Source organism: Notamacropus eugenii, chromosome 1 (assembly GCF_028372415.1).
Source record: "Notamacropus eugenii isolate mMacEug1 chromosome 1, mMacEug1.pri_v2, whole genome shotgun sequence".
NCBI classification, from domain to species: Eukaryota; Metazoa; Chordata; class Mammalia; order Diprotodontia; family Macropodidae; genus Notamacropus; species Notamacropus eugenii.
This window is the reverse complement of record NC_092872.1, coordinates 627,058,034-627,085,394: the sequence shown is the minus strand read 5'-3', so window position 1 is coordinate 627,085,394 and position 27,361 is coordinate 627,058,034. Positions and strand designations below refer to the sequence as shown.

The 27,361-nt window shown below is 36.8% G+C and overlaps 1 pseudogene; it reads right to left on the bottom strand.

The window, feature by feature from the left end:
• Nucleotides 1-27,361, bottom strand: part of LOC140519288 (nuclear receptor coactivator 5-like) — an 84,088-nt pseudogene that overhangs the window by 44,444 nt on the left and 12,283 nt on the right.

Here is a 27,361-nt window from a genome sequence, read left to right as displayed (position 1 = left end):
AGTGTTTTTTGAATCAAAGTTTGTTTAATCTTGTTCAGTGCCTGGCGCAAGCTGAGCACTTAATAAATATTTGTTTCCTTCTGAAACTGAGTGAAGAGAGAGAGGAAGCAATGCTTCAGCACACACCTACATTTGTCACATGAATTTATATTCATAAAAATGGGGCTTTTCATTGTGAATATCTAGTAAATGTCAGTAGGAGGATCTCAGGGCCTCCTGTGTAGTTGTGCTCTTATACAACCCACACTGAATCACCACTTCTCTCTCTCTCTCTCTCTCTCTCTCTCTCTCTCTCTCTCTCTCTCTCTCTCTCTCTCTCTCTCTCTCTCTCTCACCTGTAGAAGATCATGTTTATCTCCCTCCTAGTGCACTTTTCAGGACTAATCAAATGTGTTGTTACTGATTTAAGGTTCTCCTATGAAAAGCATTTGGGGAGTGAAAGCTAATACAACAGGAGGTTGTCTGTGATTATAGAGCTGTTCCTAAATGACTGACAGGGCTAGAATTCAAAGAAGTCTAGCATTTGTATGGTTCCATCTGATGCAGAGCTCATTCCCCATTCAAAGATGGTTATTCCAGAGGTTATGGATTTCTTTTACAGGGGCCTCTAATGTAAAATTTTATTTCTTTCTATGCCTTCGATACATCTTAAAATGAAAATTAAGAAGCCCACAAGATCTATAAATTTAAAGAGGAAGAAACCGGATAAAAGAAAGTTACATGTGTACATATTTGTGAAATTAAAAAGAAAACAAAAGAGTTTTGGGCTAAGAGGGGAAGGGGGAGCTGATGTTTCAAAAACCCCAACACAGATGTAATCAGATTTCAATTCAATCTACCATCTTTTCAAATACTTTGCATATAATAACGGCAGGAATGGGAGTGCATTACATCAAAATGACATATATAAGGGGCTCACCCAGCTGGCAGATAGAGCCTCTTATTGCTTGGGATGGTATTATTTAACAGGTTTATGACTATTGCTTAAGCATGTTTTGAATTTTTATAACAAAGACATGCATTGTATATAATGTACCTAAATAAAGCCACATCTACATCCTAAGCATATGGGAAATGAATCCACACTTAACCCCCTAATTACTGGTGGTTAATAGAGAGCCAAGTAATCTATTGGGAAAGCAACTGCTGAAAGCACATTAAGATAAGAAGCAAGTTACAATTGTTGAAGTAAACAATATTTTTTTATTCTTTCTAATGCACTCATATTTCATATTGTGTTTTGCAGTTATTGAGTTTTGTGTGCCATCCCTTTATGTGACTACAAGGTCTCTAAGAACAGAGACCATTAGAATATAAACTTTGTACATACTCAAAAGATTCTGAAAAAATTTTCCTGAATACCGTGGGAAGTTAAGAATTTTTTTTTCAAATATATAAAATAACAAATGAATAAGAAAAAGCCTCATCTACTTATTTCCCCCCCAAAAGCCACAACCAAACAACAACAAAAATTAGATCAATTCAATGCAACAATTCATATAGTTGTTTTGCAACCATGTTTAGACACTTTGTCTAAAGTCTTCCTCCAATGCTTCGTGTTCTGACAAAGAAGCAACTAATGTTTTATGAAAGCTGTGCCAAGCTGCAAGATTTGACAGTTTACCAAACAAGAAAGGCTTTTATTGATTTCACAATAAAGTATGACTCTTAGCCAAAAGCAAGTCTATTTAAGTCCAAAGAGACTTAGATTGATTGTAGGGTGAGGATTTTTTTTTCCAGTCATAGAAAATTACAATGAAGAAGTATTAAGTCATAGAGAGATAGTGTTCTCCATGACTGGATGGGTAACCATGCTTGCAAAATCATGCATATTAAAGACATTGAAATATTGGTTTGTAGAACACAGTTTAGTAACCACTAAATTTTCAGTGTCTCTCTGAAATTTGTTGACTGCATGTTATAAGTTTTCCCATATGACAAAGGTACAAAATATAATTTCCCCCATCATGTACCCATGTTCATTCCTTTAGAAATGAACATGCAATGTAAAGGCCTGTAACATTATCCCAATTTCTTTTGCAAAGATAAGATGGACTCCATGGATGAAAGATTCTAAAGAAAAGTCCAGTGACCCGTTGGTTAATATCAAGATAGAATACAAATGCAAATAATTTTGCTTTGGATCATCATGCTATAATACAGAGCTGAGGCAGCTATGGTTAAATGCTACTACTCCCCTTGCCTTAAGTGTTGTGAACCAGGTCATGTGAAGGCCCTGGTCACGTGAATTGGCTTTTCTCCCTATCCATACACCAGGGTTGCTGTGGTAGGATATTTTAGGACAAACCCAGAGAAGCTCAGGTTAAGTTTTACCACAGGACAATTCTAAGTGAATTCTTTGGGCAAGGAGTATATAAGGACCATTCTATCAACTGAGAAGGAAGTTTTTGAGACCCCAGGGAACTTGATCACAGATTGCTTTGACCTCTTTGTAGTCTGGTTTGACCTTCCTGTAGACTCTTTTTTTTTTTAACCTTATTGAGGAATTGAATTTCACTGACAACATTTTTATAGGAGATGGAGGAAAACTGTGCTCATTTTTACTTCTGTTTAATCAAGTGATGATTTATATGAATACTCAAGTGAAACATGGTTCATTGCACTGAATGTGGTCCTTGTTCCAGGATGAAGTTGGACTGTGAAAGGTTATAACTGCTGTTCTACCAACATTCTCTTAAAATTATAATGTATATTTCTCAGTAGTCCTTTGCTTCTGGTGTAAAAATAATGCATAACATGATTGAAGGTTCATGAAGTAGTTTTCTTGATAATCCTGTGAGTTTGACTACCACACTCAGCCCACCTCACAGGTAAGGAAAATTAAAAGTGACAGGCAATCGATTTGCCCATAATTGCAGAAAGGCAATAAGTGGTATCGAGTTGAGAAAATGGATAAAGTTCCACTGGCATTATGAAGATCTGAGTTCAAATTCTGTCTCAGACAATTATTGAGTGACTCTGGGCAGGTCATTTAATTTGCCTTAGCATTGATTTTCTCATCTATAAAATGGAGATAAATAAGGTAAATCAGCACATAACTCACAGGATTTTTGTGAGCATCAGATGAAATAACATAGGGAAAGTGCTTTAAACAATTAAAGTATTATATGAATGCTAATTATTAGTGTTGCAGTTTGTTGTCAATATTTTGATTAAATTCCAGATCTCCAAAGTTGCAGATGCAATGAATTCTCATTGCCGCACTACTGCTGCTCTTTTTCTCCTTCATCTCTCTCTTTCTTTCTGTTTCTGTCTCTTCTCACACCTTTCTCTGTTTCAATACCTTCAGTAACAGGAAGCTCATTACCTCAAAAAGAACCCTAGGGAACTATTGCCAAAAGGAAATGTAGATCAAGATGGAGCCAAGATACCAGAATAAAAGCACAGAATTGCCTGAACTTTCCCCTAAACCCCTTCAAATACTTTAAAAAGTACTTTTAAAAAGTGCTCTAAATAAATTCTAGAGCTACAGAATTCATACAATTCAGAATGAAAAAAATTTCCAGGCCAAAACAACATGGAAAGTCACCAGGAAAGATGTGTTGTTTTATGGTGAGAGAGGAATACAGACCAGCAAATACTACAACAGCATAGAGAACAAACCTGGAGGAGGCATCTAGGCAATTGAATCACTGGCAGCAGTGGCAGTTTTCACATCTCAGAGCCCACTGATGCCAAAGACAACTTAGAAGGTAAACAGGAAATGGTCTATAGTACCTGAGTAAGGGTGGAGCACAGTGAAGTACAGGCTGTGTTGGCAGAGCCCCCACCACAGCAAACTGGGAGCAGGGCTTGAAGTGACTGAATCAGCAGTGGTAGAGGTAGTGGCTGCTTCCAAAGCTCTTTACCTACAGATTACAGAGGTCATTTTGCTTCACTGCTTCCACTGAGGCAGGACTCTGTTCCTTTGCCTTTACCTGGATTTGGATGTCAGTCCTGGGGTTAAGAGGAGCACTAACACAGAGTTTATAGCCACAGTGGAAAAGGCACCCTCCTCACAGTTCCAGGACAACAAGAGAGTGCTTATGGTCACTCAAAGACCAGAGAACAGGTCAGTAGAGGAGTAAGCACCTGACCTTAGATCCATCTTGGAAGAACTGAAAGCTTCTAGATTCCAAAAGAATCTCTGACAACAGTTGTACAAAATCCATGAAGATTGCACAGGGCAACCTCCACTCTGGAAATAGAGTCCTACTTTAATAAACACTTAAAAGTCAAGCAATAGACTGGAAAAATGAGAAACAATGGAAAAAGAACTCTGACTGAAGAAAGTAATTATGGTGTCAAGGAAGATTAAAACACACATTCAGAAGAAGATAGCCAAGTCAAAGCTCCTATATCCAAAGCTTCCAAGAAAAATAAAAATTGGTCTCAGGTCATGAAAAATCTCAAAAAGAATTTTGAAAATCAATTAAGAGAGGTAGAGGAACAATTGAGAAGAGAAATGTGAGTGATGCAAGAAAATCATGAAAAACAATCAACAGCTGGGTGGAGACACAAAAAGTACTGATGAAAATAATACTTTAAAAAACAGACTAGGTCGAATGGTAAGACAGGTCCAAAAAGTCAATAAGGAGAAGAATATCTTAAAAAGCAGAATTGGCCAAATGGACAAAGAGGTACAAAAGCTCACTGAGGAAAACAGTTCCTTAAAAATGAGAATGGAGGGGTGGAGCCAAAATGGCAGAGTAAAAAGACGTACATATAATTTGCTCTTCCTGCATAGCCCATAAAATACCTATAAGGAAAGACTCTCAACAAATTCTAGAGCAGCAGAAGTGGAGAACAGAGTGGGGGAGATTTCCAACCCAGGACGACCTGAAAGGCCAATTGGGAAACGTCTGTTGCACCAGACATGGAGCAGGGCCCAGCCCAGCCTTGACCATGCAGCGCACCTCTGGGAGGAGGACAGGAGCAGGCCTCAGGGGTGGAATCCCCAGTCGCCGTAGTGGAAGTTCACAGATCCCTCAACCCACAGTTGCCAAAGGTCAGTGACAGGGGTTTTTCAGCTGGTCCAGAAGGGAAAAGAGCCTTCTCATAGTTCTGGCCTCAAGCAGTGGCCTCAGAGACCACATGGAGCAGGTGGCAGCAGTTCCCTCAGCAGACCCTAAAACAGCCAGCATCCATTATTTGAATATAAAATCCCTGGGGGCCCTGAGCAGATGATACTTACCTCAGCCCTGTGTAGAGGCCCTGCAGCAGCTGATCTCTCTCTCATACTACATGGTGAGCCTGCCTCCTCAGTTTTTCTGAATCTCAGCCCCCAGTGCTGGCTTGGCTGAACTAGAGGAGAGGTGGTTGTGAAGAGGAAACTCTACTAAGATTCTGGGCACAAAAATCTCTTCTTCTTCCCAGACCAGTGTACATGCTTGATTGTGCCACCTTAGAGGAACTGAGATCTCACAGATTCCCAGAGTATACCCTACTCTTGACAAAGGACCCAAAAGTCAAGTAACTAATTGGGAAAATGACAGAAAAAGGGAAAAAAATAAGACTGTAGAAGTTTACTTTCTTCGTGAACAGATGTCTTCTTCCATCCTTTCAGATGAGGAAGAACAATGTTTACTATCAGCGAAAGACATAAAAGTTAAGACTTCTGTATCCCAAACATCCAAAATAAATATTCAGTGGTCTTAGGCCATGGAAAAGCTCAAAAAGGATTTTGAAAATCAAGGAAGAGAGGTAGAGGAAAAATTGGGAAGAGAAATGAGAGAGATGCAAAAAAATCATGAAAAGCAGGTCAAAAACTTGCTAAAGGAGACCCAAAAAATGCTGAAGAAAATAATACCTTTAAATGTAGGCTAACTCAATTGGCAAAAGAAGTTCAAAAAGCCAATGAAGAGAAGAATGTTTTAAAAAACAGAATTAGCCAAATGGAAAAGGAGGTTCAAAAGCTCACTGAAGAAAATAGTTCTTTCAAAATTAGAATGGAACAGATGGAGGCTAATGACTTTATGAGAAACCAAGAAATCATAAAACAAAACCAAAAGAATGAAAAAAATGGAAGATTGTGTCAAATACCTCATTGTAAAAATAACTGACCTGGAGAAGAGATCCAAGAGAGATAATTTAAAAATTATGGGACTACCTGAAAGCCTTGACCCAAAAAAGAGCCTAGACATCATCTTTCATGAAATTATCAAGGAAAATTGCCCTGATATTCTAGAACCACGGGGCAAAATAAATATTGAAACCTTCCACCAATCACCTCCTGAAAGGGATCCAAAAAGAGAAATTTCTTGGAAGATTATAGCCAAATTCCAGAGTTCCCGGGTCAAGGAGAAAATGTTGCAAGCAGCTAGAAAGAAACAATTTGAGTATTGTGGAAATATAATCAGGATAACACAAGATCTAGCAGTTTCTACATTAAGGGATTGAAGGGCATGGAATATGATATCCAGAAGGCAAAGGAACTAGGACTAAAGCCAAGAATCACCTACCCAGCAAAACTGAGTATAATACTTCAGGGGAAAAATAGTATTTCAATGAAATAGGGGACTTTCAAGCATTATTGAGGGAAAAACCAGAGTTGAAAAGAAAATTTGACTTTCAAACACAGAATTAAGAGAAACATGAAAAGGTAAACAGGAAAGAGAAATCATAAAATACTTACTAAAGTAAGTAACTGTTTACATTCCTACATGGAAAGGCAATATTTGTAACTCTTGGAATTTTTTTCAGTATCTGGGCAGTTGGTAGGATTACATACATACACACACACACACACACACACACACATACAGAGAGATAGATAGAGAGAGAGAGAGACAGAGACAGAGACAGAAAGAAAGACAGAGACAGGGATAGAGACAGAGACAGAGAGACAGAGATAGAGAGACAGAGACAGAGAGCACAGGGTGAGTTAAATAGGATGGGATCATATATACAAAATGAAATTAAGGGGTGAGAAAGGAATTTATTGGGAGGAGAAAGGGAGAGATGGAATGAAACAAATTATCTCTCATAAAAGAGGCAAGTAAAAACTTTTATGTGGAGGGAAAAGGGGGGGAGGTGAGAGAGAAAACATGTAGCTTACTCTGATCACATTCGACTCAAGGAAGGAATAAAATGCACACTTATTATGGTATGAAAACCTATCTTACAATACAGGAAAGTGGGGGAAAAAGGGATAAGCAGGGTGGGAGGATGATGGAAGGGAGGGCAATGAGAGGAAGGAGCAATTAGAAGTCAACACTCTTAGGAAGGAACAAGGTTCAAAGAGAGAATAGAAGAAATGGGGGACAGGATAGGACGGAGGGAAATATAGTTAGTCTTACACAACATGACTGTTATGGAAGTCATTTTCAAAACTACACAGATATGGCTTATACTGAATTGCTTGTCTTCCCAATGGGAATGGGTGGGGAGGGAGGAAGGAAGAGTAGTTGGAACTTACAGCTTTAGGAACGACTGTTGAGCATCGTTCTTGCATACAATTGGGAAAGAAGAAATACAGGTAATGGGGTACAGAAATTTATCTTGACCTACAGGACAAAAGAGAATATGGGGATAAGGGAAGGGAGGGATGTTAGAAGGGAGGACAGATTGGTGATAGGGATAATTAGAATGCTTGGAATTTTCAGGTGGGGAGGAGAGGAGAAATGAGGAGAAAATTTCAAACTCAAAATTTTGTGGAAATGAATGTTGAAAACTGAAATAATAAAAAAAAAACATTAGAATGGAGCAAATGTAAGCTAGTGACTTTACGAGAAATTTAGAAAAAAGAAAACAAAACCAAAATAAAGAGAAAAAAAAGAGAAGACAATGTAACACATCTCATTGGAGAAACAACTGACCAGAGAAATAGATCTAGGAGAGATGATTTAAAAATTATTGGACTACCTGAAAACCCTGATAAAAAATAAAAGAGCCTAGACATCTTATTTCAAGAAATTATCATATTCTAGAATCAGAGGGTAAAGTAGTAATTTAAAGAATCCACTGATCACCTACTGAAAGAGCTTTCAAAATGATATCTCCAAGGAATACTATAGTCAAATTCCAGAGTTCCTAGGTCAAGGAGAAAATAATACAAGCAGCCATAAAGAAACTGACACTTGAATTAGTATCTTGGAGCCACAGTCAGGAGAACATAAAATTTAGCACCTTCTAATTAAAGGATTGGAGGGATTTGAATATGATATTCTAGAGGCCAAAGGAGCTAGGATTACAATCAAAAATCACCTACCCAGCAAACCTGAGTATCCATCAGGGGAAAAATGGATATTCAGTAAGGCAGAGTACTTTCAAGCATTTTTAAAGGAAAGACTAGAGCTAAATAGAAAATTTTATTTTCAATACAAGACTTAAGAGAAGCATAAAAAGGTAAACAAGAAAAGAAAATCATAAGAGACTTATGGTTAAACTGTTTACATTCCTATATGGGAAGATGTTGCTTATAGCTCATAAGACATTTTTCATTATTAGATTAGTTAGGAGAAGTATACATAGACAGAGGGCACAGGTGTGAGTAGTATATGGAGGGACAGTATCTAAAAAAATAAAATGAAAGGATATAAGAACAATGTACTGGGAAAAAGAGAAAGGAAGGGTGGAATGGGATAAATTATCTCATATTAAAGAAACAAAAAAATTCACCTTTTACTGCATTGGAGAGGAAGAAGGGGGAAGTGAGTGAACCTTATTCTCATTAGAATTGGCTCAAAGAGGGAATAACATATACATACATTTGGGTGTAGAAATCTCTGTTATCCTATAGGAAAGTATCAGGGGAAGGGAATAAGAAAAAGGGAGGGTGATAGATGGGACGGCAGATTGGGGGAGGTAGTCAGAAACAAAACATTTTTGAGGGGGGATGGTGAAAGGAGAGAGAGATAGAATAAATGGGAGTGGGAGAATAAGATGGAGGGAAATGCAGTTGGCAGTAGTACATGGGGGGATTTGAAGCAAGTTTCTCTGATGAAGGACTCTCTTCTCAAAAGTAAAGAGCACTGAGTCAATTTCTTTTAAAATAAAATACATCTCTCATTGAGGGATCATCAAAGATATATTAGGTTTTCAGATGAAGTAATCAGTTATCTATAGTCAAATGAAAAAAATATTTTAATTCACTATTTGTTGGAGAAATGCAAGTTAAAACAATTCTGAGGTACTCCTTCATATATATTAGATTGTATAATAGGACAGAAAAGAAAAATGACAGTTAGTAGAGGGGATGTGGGAAAAATGAGACAATAATGCACTGTCAGCAGAGTTGTGAACTAATTCAAACATTCTGTAGAACAATTTAGAACCGTGGTCAAATGGCTATAAAACCATGCATACTTTATGAACTAGCAATACCACTACTAGGTATGTATCCTAAAAGAGATTCAAAAAAAGAAAAGAACATATATGCAAAAAATATTTTAGCAGCTCTTTTTTTGGACAAAAGAATTAGAAATTGAGGAAATCCCCTTTAGTTAGGCATTGTAGCATTTAATTATGATGTAATGCTATTCCCCCTTTGCTTATGCTTTTTTCTTTCCTTTATCCCTTTCCCTTCACACTAGAGTTTTGCTTTTGATAACACCTCCCTCAATCTGCCCTCCATTCTATCTGCCCCTTTCATTTTCTTTTCTCTTTCCCCTCCTACTTCCTATGGGGTAAGTTAGAGTTCTATACCTGAGTATGTTATTCTTTCTTTGAGTCAAATCTGATGAGAGTAAGGTTGAAACAATTTTCATCTGCATCCCTCCTTTCCCTCTACTTTAATACATTTTTGTGTCTCTTCATGTGATATAATTTACCCTTGTCTACCTCCTGCTTTCCTTTTCTCCTGGTACAATACCTTTTCTCTACTTAATTAAATTTTTTACCATTACATCAGTCAATTTATACCCATGTGTTCTGTCTATGTATACCCCTTCTAAATGTCATAATAAAACTACAATTCACAATAATTACAAGAATCATCTTCCCATGTAGAGATGTAAACAATTTGCCCTTACTAAATAACATGTTTTATTTTTCTTTCTCTGTTGTTTACATTTCCATGCCTCTCTTGAATCTACTGCATAAAGATTAAATTTTCTGTTGAGTTCTGGTCTTTTTCATCAGGAACTTTTGGAAGTCCCCTATTTCATTAAATATCCATTTCCTCCCCTGAAAGATTACATTCAGTTTTGGTGGATAATTGATCCTTGTTTGTAATCCAAGCTCCTTTTGCCTTATGGAATATTATTTTCCTAGCCCTCTGATCTTTTAATGTAGAAGCTGCAAGGTCTTGGGCAATCCTGACTGTGGTTCCACAGCACTTTTTTTTCTCCTGCTTGCAGTATTTTTTCCTTGAGCTGATAATTATGGAATCTCGCTGGAATATTCCTTGGCATTGTCACTTTGAATCTCTTTTAGGCAGTGATTGGTGGATTTTTTCACTGAGTATTTTACCCTCTGGTTCTAGGACCTCAGAGCAGTTTTCCTTGATGATTTCTTGAAAAACACTATCCAGGCTTTTTTTTTCATCATGGGTTTCAGGTAGAGCAATCATTTTAAGATTATCTATCCTAGATCTATTTTCATGTCAATTGTTTTTCAACTCTGGCATTTTACATTTTGCTTTATTTTTTTCATTCTTTTGATTTTGTTTGACTGATTTTTGATGTCTAATAGTAACATTAGCTTCCACTTCCACTTGCCCATGTCTATTTAAAAAGAAACAACAACTATTTTCTTTAGTTAGCTTTTTTACTTCCATTTCCTTTCATCCCATTTTGCTTTTAAAGGAGTTCTCTTCAGTGAGTTTTTCTGCCTTCTTTTCCATTTGGCCAATTCTACCTTTTAAGATGTCATTTTCTTCTTTATGCCTTATTCCTTCATTTGGCCAATTATATTTTTTAAGGACTTGTGTGCTACAGTCATTTTTTGTCCTTTTTCCCAGCTATTGATTCTTGCTTTCATACCTTTTATTTCTTTTTCCCAGTTATTTTTCTACAGCTCTTATTTGACTTTTATAATCCTTCTTGAACACTTCTGAGAAGGTCTTTTGTTTGAGACTTACTCATATTCCCCTTTGAGGTTTTGGATGTGGGCATATTGACAATGTTGTCCTCTTCTGAATTTGTGTTTTGATTTTCCCTGTCTACATAGAATTTATGACCATTGTAAGTTTCTGCTTTTTGTTCATGATGTTTGCCTATTTTCTAGTTTTTAAAGTTAATCTTTGATTCTGCCATACACGGTACACTGTCTGAAGCTTCTTGTGCTGGGCGCCAGGCATGTGGTCACTAGCCTTGTGTGCTGTGGCCTCAGATGCTGGCAGCTGGAAGCTGTAAGAGTAGGGCAGCTTACCTGGTGCTGAGGTTGGGGTCAGCAATACTGGAGCTTTGGGGGGGGCGGGGAAGTCTTGCGCCTAAAGCATTCATGCTCATTCAGGCTTCTTTAAAGCACCAGGAGTTTTGGCTGCTGGAGGATACCTACCTGGCTAGAGTTGTGCTTCCCAGAGTGGTGCTAAAGCATGTGGAGTTTTGGCGACTGGAAGACACATGCTCATTGGTGTACGTGGTAGTTTTCTGAACTGAAATCTCCTGGTTCCCCTCAACAGGACCTCTCACAGGTTTGTTGAGATGGGACTTGCCACTTGCTTGCCAAAATGCCTCCCATCCTATACTACTCCCCTTCCACCAGAGCAAGAGGAACCTTTTCTGTAAATTCTGCAAGCTTCCTGGGCTAAAAGACTGCTGCCCTCTGTCTTTATGCTGACTAACTGTTCCAGGGTTTTTCCTGGGGCAATATTTGCTGTGTTTTAGAGATCAAGAAAGTATAGTGAGAACAACTTATTGCTTTCTCTGCCATCTCAGCTCCAAGAATTTAAACCCATTCTCACTCTTACTTCTCATTGTATCTCCTTCTAGATGTTCAACAATTAATACCCTCTAAATTTTTGTTAGCAATCAAGTTTATGCCTAGTAAGTTTGAATTTGTTAGTATAGAGTTAAATCATATCCAACTATTTGTGGTTGAATAACAACTTCTCAAGTCTTATTGCTGACTTTCTATTCTCCATAATCATTTGCAAATCAGTGGCAGTGATGAATAAATCACGTCTTCCAGATCTTCTGTTACACTTAGATATTGTTCTTCTGGGTCTTATGATTTGAATTCTTTCAGGACAACTGGGTGCTATCTTAAGTCCTTATATAGTTCAACAGATTCAATTCAATCAGCAATCATATATTTTAAATAACAACAACTATATAATAGATTTATAACTGGAAGAAATATTAGAAGGCATTGAACCTAATGCCCTCATTTTACATATGAAGAAAGCAGGGCAGAGGGAGATGATATTGTGACTCATATAAGATCACTCAGGTAGCCTAAGAAATGCTGGGAATAAGTGTGATATCAAGAAATTTGAAGAGTGAAGAAGTACAAATAATTTGGTATTATCTATTTTTTGTCCTCCTAGTCCAAAGACATTTCTTTGGCAGAGAAAGTTGAAGCAAAATAAATATTTAGTAGTTCTGTCCTTCTTACTTTATCTATTCTCATCATTCCATTCATCTGGAAGAAGACTCTGTACCTTTTTTGATATTTATCCTTTTTTTTCCACCACCACACACAAAGGTGAAAAGTAACATTTCACACACTTTTGTTATCCTGATTCAAAAAGTTAAAGACTTTGCCAATGATGCATGGCTAGTTGGGATCTGATTCTAAACTCAGGATATCAGAATGAACACACTGAAGAAAGGAAATTAGAAGATTATGACTTGAAATATTAAAGTATTTATATCATACATGGGGAAATCAATGAAAAAAATCAGTGAGGAGCAAGGTTAAATTGGCAAACTATGGAGAAAAAGGAGAATGAGAATGTCATCTTCACCCAGATACTGAACACAACTAGTGACAGTGCTGTTCAGCAAAGGATATTAATAAACTGGGTCTATTCTGGAGAAATAGGTTTAATTTGTGGCTCTCATCTTTTATGTTTTTACTACAAGCAAGACTCAACATCTCTGAGACTGTTTTCCCATCTGCAAAATGGAAATAATAATTTTTGCACCCTTTGCCTCACAGTGTTGTCATGAGTGATGATGTTTATAAAATTTAAAGGTTTACATCAGCTCAACTTTATTATGTAACTATAATACAGAAGGTAGGAGAACAGATAACTCTTCTATGATTAACCTAGTAAGCTTTTGAAGAAAACTCTTATCTTCACCAGTCTATTCTTCATATAAAGGAGTTGGGGAAATTCCAAACTGGGAGGGCAGAGAATAAAGGGGAAAAAAATCCTTAAAAATATCAAATCTGTATCCTCATTTTCAGGGTGTTTTATCCATGAATATAAAATACTCTTCCAGTTCCGTGAAACCCCAGCATTAAGATTATTGCACATTTTATTGGCCTTTCCTGGGCTCTGAAACTTGAAATTCATCTGTCTCTAACCTTTCCATCCAAGTCGGCTTCATACATAAGTAAAGAGCAAGCTGAAATTACAGGAAGCTATAAAGAAATGGAAGTAACTCACTTTCTTCTTTCAAAACCAATATTAAAATATATGAGGTGCAATTGTCAAACTACAAAATTGCCAGATGATTCATAAGGAATGAGTGGCCGCCAGGCTAGCCTGCCTGCTTCCTTGCATTACCAATTTTTAACGGGTCTTTGAGAAGGAAGACACTTGGATCACATCTAAGGCAAACTGACATGAAAGGTTGGAGAGGGGAATGAGAAGTGGAAGGAGAATAAGAATGTCATCTCCACCCAGATGTTGAACACAACTACATATAATGACATTCAGTAGAGCGTGTTATACAAACTTTCAATGTTTTTAGTAAACAGCTTGCAAAGGAAAACCCAGAGGAATCATCTCCCCCACCCTCACCATTCTTATATTTCCTACCTGCCACCATCCTTCCACCCTCAAAATAAGAGAGGGAATACCTTTCAGAAATCCTTTTAACTTGTCATTGACTTAGCTGGTGTAGCCAAATATTGTTGCTAAATGGATTTGTACAGTCAAGGGTGAATATTTGCTTCTGCTCACTGAGCCATGGTATTAATGCTTAATTTGCTGCCTAAGTGTCATAGTACACTCAAAAATGCAACCAGGCTTTATGGATGGCAGTGAGATATGTTCATAGATGTGATTCTGTGGTACAAGACTCAACTAGTGCTCATACCATGCTTCAACTGATTTTCTTGAAACAGTTTTGAGACATCATTGATAAGTCTTGAAAATTGGTAGAGATATAGTATAAGCTAAATGTAGGAGAGGTGGGAAAAGGGGAAAAGGAATATTCATCTTTTCTTCTTATCATCACTAAGATAACAAATACCATCAATTCCATCAATTTTCACCAGTGCCATGATCATTCTTAACTTCGATGTCAAGCAACAACACTTTACCAACCATTATGAATACAGCTACCAATGCCACCACATCCACTACCAACAATTAACTCTGCTACCATGACCACAGCAATGCTATTATTACTATTATCATCATAACACAACCTCTGAAATAACTACTTTAACTACACATTGTCATTATTACCACTACTGTCACGATTATTCATGATTTTTTTCGAGTCCCATCCCTCCAAAAATTATAAAGGTTTGTCCCCTCACACTTCCCACACTAATTATAATGGGGAAATTAGCAATAATGGTGATAACATTCTAAAAGAGAAAAGAAATAAAAGATTTTCAGTGTAGCTAGTTGATAAAATGAACAAAAGAGAACAGAATAAAATTAAGAAGATTACACAGAGAAGGATAACTTTGAACTAATATTTGGAATTGTCCCATAAATTTTCAAAAAATTGTAGTCTATATGTAGTAGAGATACTGAATTCTCTGTATTTCTCTTCTTCTTTGTGGAAATGCTCATGTTTCAAATGTTTACTAAGTAAAAAAAATGGGAGACATATAAATTTTATATTGGTAAAAAAATAAACAAAAGAAGTGATAGTACCATTATACTCTAACCAAAACAGATGACAGTTACTATATTGCTATTCTAATTACCATACTTCAAGAAGAAAATTGAAAATCTGGAGTACATTTAGAGACCATGACATATGAGATTTAGTTGAAGGCCATTGGGATGAGGAATAATATAGTGATAAGTATGCTGAATTTGGGATCAAAAGATGTCACTTTGAAATGCAGCTCTTCTACTTAGTTATCTTAGCGATAATGGGAAAGATATTTAATATATATGTTGTAATTTCTTTACCCATGAAATGAAATATTTTAAGTGGATAACTTCTGGCTTTTCAACACTAAATCTGTATTCATTTGTTTATCTGAGAGAGGAAAGGACAGGTTTGGGAGAAGGGAGTTCTTATAAGAGTTTTCACGCATTTGAGGGGCTATCATGTGGAGAAAAAGTAGACTTTTATGCTTGGGTCCCAGAAACCAGAACTAGGAAAACAAGTGAACATTGCAAAAGTGCAGAATTCAAATATACATGAAGAAAAAATCCTAACAAGTCAAGCTCTCCAAAAGTGAGATGGACTACCTTGGGAGTTAATATATTTCCTTATCACTGGAGATCTTCAGGAAAAAGACTGAGTGACCACTTTTTAGGAATATGGTAAAGGTGATTCTTACATAGATATAATTTTGACTGAATCGGCTCTGAAGTAACTGCCAGTGCTGTGCCTATAAACAGACATCTTAAAGAACAGTCATAAGTACACTTGTTCAAACATCTATCAGACTAAATTGATGCCTAATTTTCAAGAATATTTTTTTCCCATCTACAATGCACAAGAATGATGGCACTGGTCCTTTAAGTTGAGAAAAGCTGTATAATAGCATTCTGAGAAAAGTGGTTACCAGAGAAAGTAGCTTTCTCCCTACTATCTAATGTCCACTAACATGAAGCTTTTTGGTTGCAATGGATTTCAAGAGGACTTTACTTAAATAAATGATAATTTTCATAAAATGAAAAAAGTGCCAAAGAACTTGACAGAAAGATGAGTCATTTCAATGACAGAATATATACACAGAGACTGCAATTAATCCTGAATGTTTGAGATAATGAGCAAATTGCTCTCGTGTCTCACATCCTCTTTTTCTTGGACATAGTTGCTGTTCAGTGAATATTTGGTTGGGATATGGAAAAGGAATAAATTCATTTATTTGACATCCTGTGTGACACTTGAACAGAGATGGGCTTTGGTGAGTTTGAGGGTGGGGAAACATAACTATGGACTAAAAAATCTCAACCACATCTGTATGGGAGAGTTGATATCTTTGACTTTTTTAGTCCATCAAATACCTTTACAGAATGATCATTGATAAGTGAAAATTGTTGAACATTTAGCAGACATGAGGATTCATATTGATTGTTGCCAAGTTTATTGAAGGCTTTTTTTTCTTCTTTTTGGCATTAAAAAAGATTTAAAATGACCAGTGTTGGAACTTTTGAAGTCCACTCAGAATTTAAATAAAAATGTATGTTGTAATAAAAATAGCTTGCATATATTTAGTGAGCTTCCATCGCAGAGCTTAAAGTGCTTTCTAATATGTTGCCTCACCTGTCTTCAGAACATTCTTGTGAGGTGGGAAGTAGAATTTACTATTCTTGTTTCATAGATGAAGAAAGTGAGAGGTAGAAATATTCACAATTTTTCCCACCAACAAGAATGCCCAAAACAAATTTTGGTAGACTAAGAACAGTGTATGCAGTAGAAATAATAGTAGATTTGGAATCAGGAGACCTGACTTAGAATTCTAGTGCTGTCAGATGGAAGGGCATATGGAATTCTTCTGCTTTTTCCTAGAACAGAACTTGAAGCAATGAATGAAAATCCCCCCAAAAAGTACCTTTAGGCTTGATATAAAGAAAAAAAAAAATCCCATCAGAGTTATGTATAAGTGGAATGGGCTGCTTTGTAAGGTAGTTCAAATGATTGTGAATCATGGAATTCCATACTCTCAGGGCATTTGATAGGACAAAGGAATAGATAGTTCTAAATAGGTCCAATATTTTGCTTATCAGTTGCTCACAAAAACTGGAATAAAAGACTTCATTGATAATATGTATGAAAAGAAAGCAAGCTAAACTGAACCCATAGCATAAGAGAAAGATCAACAATAGATAAGTAAAGTTATGTACATGTAACTACAATGATTAAAAGAACTGAAGGTCTGGCTTCTGTCTGCCCAGAGCCCATGGTCAGTGAAGTTCCAAGATGGTTGAACAAAATCTTGTTATGAAAGCTATTGACTAGGCAGCTTTACAGGAGATCATACCTAAAAACCAGAAAGCCATTGTTAATGCCTTGAAATCCCATATTATCTACCCTGCCTGAGAAGCCACAAGTGATCAACTGGGCTTACTACAAGAAAAATGTGGCCAAGTCTGGCCTTGTGGATGAGTTTGAGAAGAAGTTCACTGACCTAAAGATAAATTCACTGCCCTAGTGGATGCTGAAAAACAGGAAGATGCAAAGCTGGGTGTTGATTTCAGTGAAAACTCCAAGTGGTAGGATTGCAGAACTTCAGAAAGAGATGGAAAAGATTAAGAATATGTTTCCTTTTTGAACAGATGACCATTGAGAATCTGAACCAAGCCTTTCCTAAAACTACATTGGAAAAAAGGAGTATCCTTATTGGCCCCACCAGCCAATCGAGAACCTCTAAAATTGGGCCTCAGAGGAAGCTATGGTCCTCCTGTCACTTGCTCCTGAAATCTGGAATAAAGCAATTGTATAGTCAGAAAAAAAAAGAACTGAAAAAGACTTTCAGCTTGTTGACAAAGCAGATCTTTAATAAATGTTTGGTGAGAAATACCCATCAATTGTGATATAGATGAGCAGCATAGGGTATATGCATGTGATGGAATGCTATTGTATTGAAAGAAATGATTGAGGTGAGGTGGTGGTTTGGAGAAACTTGGAAAGACAATTCACTGATGAAGAGTGAAGACAGCAGAAAAAGGCAAATGATCTATCAAAAGGGCAATGCTGTAAAGATAAAAAAAATTTAGATAAACTCAGGAATCAATTCAATGATAGACCATGATTCTAGAGCTGTCGTACTGAAATATGTTACCTACTTCCTGGAAGAGAAGTAGTGGATTCAGTATATAGCAAGCCTATAATTTTTGGACATGGTCAATTCAGGATTTGGTTTTTCTCAACCATACATGTTTATAATGGGAGATTCTTAGTTGGTGGGGGGTAGGTGAAGTTGAGAGGGGAAAAATTCAGGTTATCGTTGACTGAAGAAAAAAATTAAATTCATTTTAAAGTCCTCCAAAATGACTGTTCATTGGTTGACTTTATGGGGAACTTAAAAGAAGAGTCAGATAAGAATCACACTAGGTAATTTGATGTAGAAGATCTGTGATCTGCACCAGTGGAAAGAGTCCCCATGCTGATGGACTCCCAGATCTCGCAAAAACTAGAAGTCTGAATGGATTTCTATCTCTTTTTTATTTTAATTCCATTGTCAACTGAGGGAAGATGGAACAGAACCCAGGATTACTCTGCCATTTGTCCAGTCTTGCCTTGGTCTACTTTTCCAATGTACATAATAATTAATAAGAGATAGATATTATTGTTTTCATTAAAATATTATTAGTAATGGGAACTTATCAGGGGAGGAGGAATTAGGAAAAAAACATATTTTAATCTAGGAAATTGGGATTTTGGGGGCACAGTTTTCTTACTTCAGACAAAAGTCCCACTTTGAGTATCTTCTTATAAAGTTTAACAAGTGTTAATAAGTTTTATAAGTGATGACTATGATAATTGTTCTTATATAAATGAAATAACACTCATCAGAGGATTTTACTTTTTTTCTTTTGAGTCTTATGTAGGTATCTAATAATAGTAGCAAATGTTTAGACAGGTTTTATATGCAATATCCAATTGGACCCTTAAGAAGACTATTAACAATGTCTCCATCTTGCAGGTGAGGAAGCTGTATTGGAGAGATTAAATGTCTGGCATACATTCACACATATCTGAGGTATGATTCATACTCATGCCTTCCTGACTGTGAATTAAGGAGTCTTTTTACTACAATAGACTACTAACAAACTTTTTTTTTCTAATGGACCATGTTTAATTACTGCAAAAGTAATAGTAACTAGCATTTGTAGCTCTTTAATATTTGGAAAGTGATTTAGCATTACAAATATTCTCTTAATTTGTCCTCTTAACAATTCTAGAAAAGAGGTACTATTATTGGTATTATTAGAGATACTATATATCCCTTACAGGTGGGGAAACTGAGGCAAACAGATGTTAAATGACTTTTACAGGGTAACACAGCCTTTAAGTGTGTGAAGCAGAATGTGAACCCAGGTTCTCCTGACTTCAGGTCAAGAATTATTTATCCTGTGTGCCACCTGGATGTTTCTAGGCCTTAATAATCAGTATTATCTGATAGTCCTATTAAAGGTCACTTGTTTGCTTAAAGTAATGTTGGAAAATTACTACCTCTTCAATCTGAAAATGATGTCATCCATTATGTTACTCTTTACCGGGGGTTTTGTTTATTTGCAGTAAAATACAGTACATCTTTTCAATTGATTTAATAATTACATCAAGTACCTACTAGATGATGAGCTCAAGGGATACAAAGCTAGAGACTATTAAAGATTCTTACATTCCATTTTTTTACTTCCAATAAGTTCACTGGTTCATGTACAAGATACTTTGAGGAGGGTCTGAGAAGTAGAAAGTGAAGGAATGAGGAGGGATTTTCAATAAATAATCATTAACTAAGCATGTATTATGTGTCAGGTACTTTATTATGTACATGGATATAAAGGGGGGAAAAGTACCTGTCTCAAGGGACTTACATTCTTTTGAGTAAAGGAGTAACTTCATATGTATAAGTACATACACAGATGCATACATACATATACATGTGTATATACACACATATAAACAGGCATGCACATACTTACATACATTTATATTATGTGTGTGTCTTTGTAAAAGAGGGTGCTTACTTGAAACCTGAGGGATCAGGAACAGCTTTTCACAGAAAGTGATGTATGAACTTTGAGGTAAAAGAAGAAATCTAAAAAGCAGAGATGAAGAGAGGGTATATTTCAAAGATGGACCTAGCCAATGTGAAAACATGGAGATGGGAGATGCAGCAAAGCAGTCAGTTCAGATTTACTATAACATGCAGGAGTCAGAGTAACTCTTAAGCTTGGGAAGGTAGGCTGCTACTAGCTTGTGAAGAGTTTTAAATAACATACAAGAGTTTCTGTTTGGTTCTACAGATTACAAGGAACTACTGGAGTTTATTGTATAGGGGAGCAACATGGTCAGACTTGTCCTTTAGGAACATCAGTTTGGTATCTGTGTGGAGGCTGGATTGAAGAGAGAAGAAATTTGAGGCAGGGACACCAGTTGTTTAGCTATTACAATATTCATAAGGAGAGATGTGACAAACATGAACTGAAGTGGTGGCTGTTTGAGTGGGAAGAAGGGAATGGATGTGAGGGATGTTGAAGAATTTGAAATAATAAGATTTAGAAAATGTGTATGTATGGGCTTAGTTGGTGTATGGAATGGCACTAAGGGTGCAAGCCTAATGACTGAAAAGATGGTGCTGACCTCAAAAGAAGTAGCAAAGTATAAAAGAAGATGGGTTTGATTGGAAAGACAATGAGTTCTGTTTGGGATGTTATATTTGAAGTAACTCAGAACATCTAGTTTGAAATGTTCAGCATGTCATTGCATATGTGTGTGTTTGTCCTTCATTGCCGAAGAAGACCATGCCATCAGAGAAATGATGACATGACTTGCACTTGACTTTGTTTTGAGTGAGGGAGGGCTATGCAGGTCACCAGCCTCACTTCTCCTCCAGAACCATCTGAATCCAGTAACCAGATATTCATCAGGATGACTGGAGATGACCCAGGATGAGGCAATGGGAGTTAAGTGACTTGCCTTACAAGGTCACACAGCTAGTGAGTGTCAAGTGCCTGAGGTGAGATTTGAACTCAGGTCCTCTTGACTCCTGCTCTGGTGCTCTATCCACTACACCACCTAGCTGCTGCTCATTGCATATGTATGACAAATGGAGATAGACTATAGCTGTATATAGTCATAGAATGTATCCATTTACATAAAGATCATGAAACCTGTGGGAGGAGATGAATTTATAAATCAGAGTAATAATAGAGAAAAGAGAAGAGTTTCCAGGACATAAGCTTGGACTCCACAGTTATCACACATGACATTGGGATGAAAGAGGAGTATATAAGCAATTACTAAGTGCCTATTCTATGACAGGTCCTGTATCAAATACCTTATAAATTTCTCACTTGATCCTTACAACAACTCTATGAAATAGTTGCTATTATTATTATCATTATCATTATTACCATTCCCATTTTACAAATAAGGAACCTGAGACAAACAATGGTTAACTGATTTGCCCAGGACCACACAGCTAGTGTCTGAGATGGGACTTGAACTCACATCTTCCTGACTTCTACTCCAGCACTGAGTCTAGTCCTTTTAAAGGAACAGTTAGAGAAGAACCTGAACCTAAGACCAAGAATATTCCTATTTCAGTCCAGTGTTCTATTCTCCACAGTTTCACCAGATTAACTATATAGATAATTTAAAATGAAAATATGAAGTTATTCTAGAAGTAAAGTTGATGATTTTACCTTGTATAATTTTGTTCTTTCTTTTCTGCTTTTCAACATGGTAAACAACTAAAATACATCTCGGTGGGAGGGACAGTCATTTGGCAACTACCTGTCAACCTCCATATGATTTATTGTGCCTGAAATGAAAGCTTGATACATTCGCCCATTTCTTCTCTTCTATTACCTTATCAGTGAAAAACATTACCCCAATAATTCATAATATGAACTATCTCCAGGCATAGAGACTGTGTATCCTTTCCAATTTTAGCTATTGAGGAGTTTTACCAATGGCAGAGCCTGGTGAAGATTACCATGCCAGACTCTTGTCCTCTGATGACATTCATTTTTGCCCTCCCCCTCTCCAATTTACCAGAGGAATATTAGACTGTCTACTAGTATTGGTCAGCACATAACTCTCCCTTTTATGTCACTTTTTCTCCTTCTTTCCTCTGAGGTCTGTTAAATTTTCATTAATCTCTTAATCCCAGTTCAAGAAACAATAGATTATGCACAGTTTAACATCACTATCCCTGGGCAATGACCTCATAGAATTTGAGCAGTGGCAAGCCAAAGCAGACAGCTCTTCTTTGGCCATGGAAGCACAGGCACATCTACTTATAAGAAAAGCTTTTGGTGTCATACATTAAAAACTAGAAATGGATTAAAATTATAACATTAGGCTTCTAATCTCTTTACAAATGGGCTCAGCATTCTTAACGAAGATAATATTCCTCATTCTTGAAGGGATCTGTATATACATACACACATGTGGAAAGCACTAGATATGTGCATATATAAACATATCCCATCATCATTCATTATCATCTTCATCATCAAATAGTATTTGCATGTTTAATATGTTCTAGGCACTGCCAAGTACTGGAAATACAAAGCAAGGCAAAAATATGGTCCCTCAGCTCAGGGAACTGAAACGTAAATATTTACTTTAAAAAATTTACTTTAAATTTTTTTTACTTTACTTTACTTTAAATTTACTTTAAAAAATGTGAATGAAAAATAATCCCAGAGTGAAAGTAGTCAGAGCAGGATTTACTTTACTATTTACTATTTACTTTAAAAAATGTGAATGAAAAATAATCCCAGAGTGAAAGTAGTCAGAGCAGGAAAGGCCCAAAAAAAGGTTTTTAGATAAGGTGGGATTTGAATTTAGTCTTAAAAGAAGTCAGGGATTTAGGAAGCAGAGGGGAGGAAAGAGAACATTCTAGGTATGGAGGATTGTAAGTGTAAAGACATGGAATGGAGGAGGAAGTGTTGTTTGTGGGGATAAACATTATTCTCATCATCATTCCCATCTTAATTGTCATCAAGGAAAATATATTAAAATCTCCATAAACACATAATTTTCAGAAATTTTAATAATAAATTTTCCACTTTAATTTGAACATGATGACAAGGTACCCTTCCATTTTGCATATGCAACTGTTCCTGGATGTCAGTTTCTCAGTCCAGTGGATCAATGGAAGGGGTCATCTTTATAGCCCCTTGTTCATCTAATCTATCTATATTGGACTTTATCTTGTGAAACCACATTAAAGCTGTCATATGCATGTTAAAATCTCTTTCTTTGGATAATCTTAACACTAGAATTCCCCTCCTGGATCACTGCCTTGCCATGGGCTTATGTAACTCATTAAATTGTGAGCTATGCTTTTCAGGGTCACTTAAGACACATAGGTTAAAGTGTAGAGTTCTACCAAAAGGCAATCCACTGGAGAAGAATATGGCACAACTCTGCAGTATCTTTGCCATGAGAACCCCATGGACTGTAAACCTGGACAGACTTTGGGAGAAGGGCCTGGTGTGAGATGGTTCATGGAATAGAGAAGAATCAGATATGACTGAATAACTGAGCAATAACAAGGTTATAGCTCCTATTGCAAAACTTTCAGTCACTGAAAAGTAGTTGATTAACGTTTTTTTTTTACAAAGTTTGAAAATCAATTACAAGGATGTATGCATATGACAGTGGATTTCTTAAAGAATAATAAGAAGCCTATCAAAACTTCAAAGTTTTAAGTAGACTTTCAAATATTATTTTTTAACATTATATAATGTATGTTTCTAAAGTGATTGAAGCTTAAAACTGCATTGAGACTGAAAACATGAGATATGTATGTGTCTATATACATACACACGTATACACATGCATATATATAATACATAGTTGCACACATACATGTATGTATATGTGTGTATATGTATACTTGTAGAGTTATATCTGATTCCATTTTTGGTTTTCTTTTCAGAGATACTTCAGTAGTTTGCTATTTCATTTTCCAGCTCATTCTACAGATGATGAAACTGAGAGACACAGGGTTAAGTAACTTGCCCAGGATCACACAGCTAGTAAGTTTCTGAGACCAGATATGAATTTAGAAAGATGAGTCTTCCTGACTACAGGCCTAGTCTTCTACTCATTGTGCCATCTGTGTGTATACATTTATCTATGTATGTGCATGCATGTATATGTGTACACATATTCTATATGTATATGAGTGTACATATTATATATACACACATATATTTGTGTGTAGGTACATAGGTATGTATGTACACATTAATGAATATTGAAACATGGATAGATTAACACTCTCTCATTATGTACCCCCTTTAATCCAATCCTACTCTTATCATGATCATCAATTTGTGTTTGTAGGATGTCTGACTGGAGTAGAGGTACCATATTTGGCAATGGAAACTAAATTAAGCTACTTGGACAGAAGTGAGATAAAGGATCAAGTCCCTAACCTTGGACTCATGGTTTCTTTTGATTTAAGCAGTAACAAGTACTACATGTAAGTAACATTAGTTATAGTGATGATTTTAGAAACATCACAGGAGGCTATGTGGTATAAGAAATAGAGGTTTATAACTGAACAGAAGAGAGAACTGTGTTCCTGCTTTTACTCTCAAAATGACCCTAGTAAATCATTTAACCTATATTTACTTACACTAACAGCTTTTTCTACTAAGTTATAGAGAATGTGTCACCTACATTGCAGAGAGTATTTCTCATAATTATGCCTCATAATACTGACCAAACCACAGATTTTCACATATTTGAATAACAGATTTATAACTAACTAATTAAGAGAAAATGTAATGGGTGAGTCCATTCTTTTCCTTTTTTTCTCATGTTTTTCTTCTTTAATTAAAAATAATGTTATCATCTTATTAACAGCTCATGATTTCTAAAAAAGAAAAACACACACATCATATAACACAAACAAAGGAACGTAAAAAGTTGCCAAGTACAGGACTTTGCATTTTCTAAAGCATATTCAAACAACTACAGGCACTGGCAGAGATAGAGGGCCCAAAACCCTGTCCCTTCAAAGCCCTAGAGGCTTTGACTCAGAAGAGGGCTGTGAACATAGCCCCAAGGAAAGAACAACTTCCTTTGGTGCCAGTAAAGAAGAGAAGCCAGATGTTCTCCTACCAACAATTTAATTCAGGCTCAAAAGCTGGGAATGGAAGGTTGGGTGTACATGCCAAGATGCTTTGCAGCTGTTAGAACATCTGCCCCAAAATTGCCCTTTGCCCAAAACTTCTCTCCTTCAGAAAACCAAATAAGTGTGTTGAGATGAATGATCTGTTTCTTCAAGTTAATTGCCCACATACACATAAAAAACTGGAGAAAATGGAATTCTAGGACCAGGTTCTAGAGTTGCACATACTAATGTTATTACATAGTCTCCCTCTATCCTCTACCATATAACTAGCTATGGGAGAGCTACTAAGCTAGACTCAAGAGGGGTACCTGGGAATAGGTATGCAATCTAGGCTAAAGTATTAGTAAGTGAAGTTCTTTGGTATGTGTGGATGGCTAAGTTAAATGCAAAATCCTTGAACAGGCTGAAATGGCCTTGCTAATCAGTTTTCATGGCTACATTTCTTCCCAAGTCCTGGGGGAAATTTTTATTAGACCTCCAAATTGGCCTCTTTCCCTTTAGCTTTTGCCTCCTTTTCTGTAAGAAACTGTCTTCAGTGACACCATGCTTACTCAAACCCAATTTGCCTATTGTTTTCTCAATTTCCTCATGAGTAAGTTATATGAAATACAGGTTTATGCTGTGTTAAACTGGAAAGTTTTCTTTTCACAATGCTGCTTCATCCTAAGGCGGCTGGTAGTTGTTTCAGTGATCTGTGTCAATGGATCTGGACCATGACAATCCAATGCAATTCCAAGCTAAGTGGGTCAGAAACTTATTTAAACTGACCTAAGGAAGGGCCAAGTCCAGGCCTGGCTTCTTCATCCCCTGAAGTTAAGGAACACCAAATGTTAACTCAGTTCAGTCACCTACACTTGAGCTCCATAAATCTTGGAGCATATCAAAACCTGCCCATTGAGGGAAATCAGTAACAAAGCTGGGAATGGGAAGGAAAGGTTTTATTACAGGCTTATGATATTCAGTATGGGTATGGTCAAATGAACAGAACAACCTTAGAAAAATCTCAGAATGTAGCAAATGGGGGGAGAAGGAGGGATGAAGGAAGGGTGGGATTAATAGATTATCATCAGCAATCCCTCTGGTAGCATCCTAGAGGAACTTGGGATCATTCCACTGGTTTGACTCATCAGAGGAAAGTGGGCAGGATTACTCTACATTAAGATGTCCAGGGCTTCCTGTACTCTTGGATCATCAAAGTGTGTGTGTGTGTGTGTGTGTGTGTGTGTGTATAGACAAATAGATAGCTATAGGTCTAGTGTATATGTGTATATATATGTATATATACATGTGTATATGTATGTATACATACGTGTATGCATGCATGCTTGTACATATATGTATATATGTGTATATCTGTATCTATATCTATCTTTCTATATTTATATCTACTTCTATCTATGTCTATAGATATATCTATATCTGCCTATGTAAATAGATATAGATATAGAAATAGATGACTTGGATATGTGGGACATTGGCCTTTGGCCAGAGACATTACTTGCAAGTGCCAACAACTGGAGGCTTGGATTGAGCCCTTGAGTTGGAGCCCCAAGCCTAGAGACTACATTGCAGGCTGTGTCCCAAGATGGAACTGGATGGAGTCATGTTGCTTGATGTTTATGATCTCTGCTGGGACTGACTGTTAGGCACAGTGTCAAAATTTTGGTTTTGTGTGCCTGCTGGGGGAGTTGTAGCAAGGTTAGGACTTCTGCTGCAGTACTGGCAACATCTCTGCTAAAGAGACTGAGGATTTTGGCCTGAAGCCCCTGCTGTCCAGTGGTGGCTGATGCTGGAGCTGGTGTGCTTGAGCTGGTAAGACTGGAGAGAGTACCTGACTTCAATGGAAAGGCTGGAGACTGAGATTTCAGTGAAGTGCCCAAATGTATACCAAGTGGCAGGCAGGAAATAGTATCTGGCAGAAGGTTTAATTGGCTTCTCATGAGTTGTTGCTTCCATTGACATAAATACTTAATGTTCTTGTCCATTTCTTTGGCATTTGAGATACCTATTAACAGCCAGTCAGTCAAGGAGGCTCTGTAAGGCAGGTGTGTGGCCTCCTCATATCCCCTTTTCTAAGGAGGCTGCTGCTGCTTGCTCCTTTTCCTGTGTAATGGCCTCATCTGCCATCCTGGCTGTATGCCTAGAGATTTGCTCTCTTACATTCTCTCAAAATTCAGTCTTGTAGCATTCATAGTTCCTTTTTCTTTTTTTCATTTAATAGTATTTTATAATTACATGTAAAGATAGCTTTCAACAATCATTTTATAGGATTTTG